This window comes from Lolium rigidum, chromosome 1 (assembly GCF_022539505.1).
Source record: "Lolium rigidum isolate FL_2022 chromosome 1, APGP_CSIRO_Lrig_0.1, whole genome shotgun sequence".
NCBI lineage: Eukaryota > Viridiplantae > Streptophyta > Magnoliopsida > Poales > Poaceae > Lolium > Lolium rigidum.
In genome coordinates, this window is record NC_061508.1 from 144,572,486 (window position 1) to 144,575,057 (window position 2,572).

The following is a 2,572-nucleotide window of genomic DNA, read 5'->3' on the forward strand; positions in this document are numbered from 1 at the left end:
CTGAAAAAGTATTCCAAAATGCACTATTTAACTGTTAAGAATTTTACAGATTTTATTTAAATTAGTTTAGATGTCTAACACAAATTCTAAAAATTAAGACAGAAAATAAAGAAGGAATAAAGAGAAGAGGAACCAGCCAGGCTGCTCACGCAAGCCAGAGGCCAGCCCGCGCACGCGAGCGAGGCAGCGCAGCCTCACGTTTCCTAGTGCAACCCACGTCCTCTTCTATTTTTGTTTTTCTTTCTCTGCCGCGTGAGGCCCGCACGTCATCCCCAACCTCCAAGCCAAAGACCAGAGCGCGTACGTGTTCTAACTGACACGGGAAAAATCCCAGATTTCTCGCTCGATTCAGCTCGGATTGCTTTTTCCTTTGGCACAAAACCTCGCATATAAATACTCCAACATCTCCCCTGTTTTTATTCCCTAAAAACCCTAAATTTAGCGCCGCTAGGCTGCCAAAATTTCTCGCCGGATTTCGCCATCGTCGCCGCCGAGCTTCGGAGGTTCAATTCGCTGACTATTTGGCCGGAACAGAAGGACCCCTATCTCAATCTCGTGCTCCTTGTTTTCCACTCGTCCTTGCGTATCTTCTAAATATTTGTTTCGCTCGTATTTGTAGTGCAGCAACCTCTCCGAAGATGTCCGGCGCCTGTCACCGATCCGTCCGCTTGTCGCCGCTGTTCCAGGAAGAGATCGACGATGACATCACCAGCGAGCTCTCCGCGACGAGCTGGTCCCTGTACACATGGTTCCCGAGCCAGGAGATCAGCGGAGTGACGCCTAGCCCCACGCCCGACCAGCCACCGTCGTGCTTCGGCAGCTGTAAGTAGCCGGCAGCTCGTTACTTGAATCGTGCATGTACGTTTAAGACTAAATGAAGGCCGTTCAGTTGCGGTCCCTTAGATCCAGATCTGATGGTTCGTTTTAGCTCAATCTGTACAGGTTGCGACTCATTTTCCAATCGATTCCTTAGTGTATTGTACTAGCTCATCTCTAACTTTAAAATTCTATATCAAATCATTCATAACTCGGTTTTAGATGATTCTTCTTTCATTGAGTTTATAATTAAATCCTCTACGACTTTCCTGTAGAGAGTTTCTCCATCCAATAAAATTTTCCGGGCAACTTTTCGTACAACATCAAAATTTAACCGCGACATGTTTAATCTTGTAAAAATATTAGAAAAATAAATACACGTCCAAAATTAGGAAATAATACACCCCTGCATTCATAAAAATGAGAAGAACACCTTGGTACGTTAGATTGTATTTTTACGGAAGTTGCAGATTTTTAAATTTATAACTAGTACTATAGTATTTTCAATGTATTATAAATTTGGTAAACGCTTTTATCTTGATTCCAACGCCAAATTAAAGTTACCGAGATTTTCTATAAATTAGTACATGTTTATAACATTTATGAAACTATTTTATATAGAAGGATATTGTCCATGTTAAAATGCCTATTTGAAATTCCTATTGAATAAACAACTTTGTTATAAAGTATTTTTGAATCTAAATTATTCCTAGAGCATGCATGCATTACTTTGTTATGTGAATTCTCTGTTTGTGCTCTCTGGATATTTATTGTGATTATTGTATCATCTAGATCGTGCGGAGTGTAATACCTGTTGTTGCAAGGAGAGTGCGAACGCTAGCGACAAATAAGGCAAGTTGAACTTTTGATCATAACATATCTATTGTTTTTCTATACGTGTAGTATGATTTTAGTACAAGTACATGTGTAGAATTGTTAGTGATGAATTGTGTGCTATTGCTATGAAACCCGGCTTAGGATAGCCATATGTTTTTATGATTGGATTCATTTGTAGTCATCCTATGTTTGATTGCTTGGATATGCTTACTTTATAAGTGAGTGGAATATCATGTCATGAGTATGTATTAGTTGAAAGGTTAGTTTTGAGTTGACAAAACAATTATTGGATGAATTGGGGTGGATATGAATAGTACTTGAGAAGGTTGTAGGTCGACCGACATGGTAAGGGCTTTGATCCTGACTTACTGACATGTATAGCTCCAGTGGCATGGTAAGGGCATGGAGCCTGACTTACTAACATGTACACTGGTAGTGAGTGGCATGGTAAGGGCGTTGAGCCTGACTTACTGACATGTACACTGGTGGTGGCATGGTAAGGGTATTGAGCCTGACTTGCTGACATGTACACTAGTGAAATGGAGATTGGCATGGCAAGGGCATTGAGCCTGACTTACTGACATGTGCAATGAAGAAAAGGAGATTAGCATGGTAGGGGCCCTGAGCTTGGCCTACTCACATGTGCACTATAGGAGTTCGGAGATTAAAATCCTTGGGATAAAAACTAGGATGATAATATGATTGCTTTGTGCAAAATAAAAGTTTGAACCCTGGCCTTGAAAATGTACTTGATAGGTTTGTTATAAGTCTCTAGTGATACTCGCCAATACAATTCCAAATGTATTGACCCTGCGTGGCTGCAACGTTTTATGTTGCAGATATTTCGATGAACGAGTGAGGTTCAATGGTTAGGGTTACGAGTCTATACTCGACATGCTCGCCTGTGGCACATGAAGAC

General features: G+C 41.0%; 1 long non-coding RNA gene across 1 annotated transcript; it reads left to right on the forward strand.

Moving 5' to 3' along the window:
- The first annotated feature begins 280 nt into the window (after positions 1–280).
- Positions 281–1,668, forward strand: LOC124682531. The gene is made up of 3 exons (XR_006996321.1): positions 281–300; positions 620–822; positions 1,609–1,668. It is a non-coding gene; the product is annotated as an uncharacterized LOC124682531 (long non-coding RNA).
- The last annotated feature ends 904 nt before the right edge of the window (positions 1,669–2,572 follow it).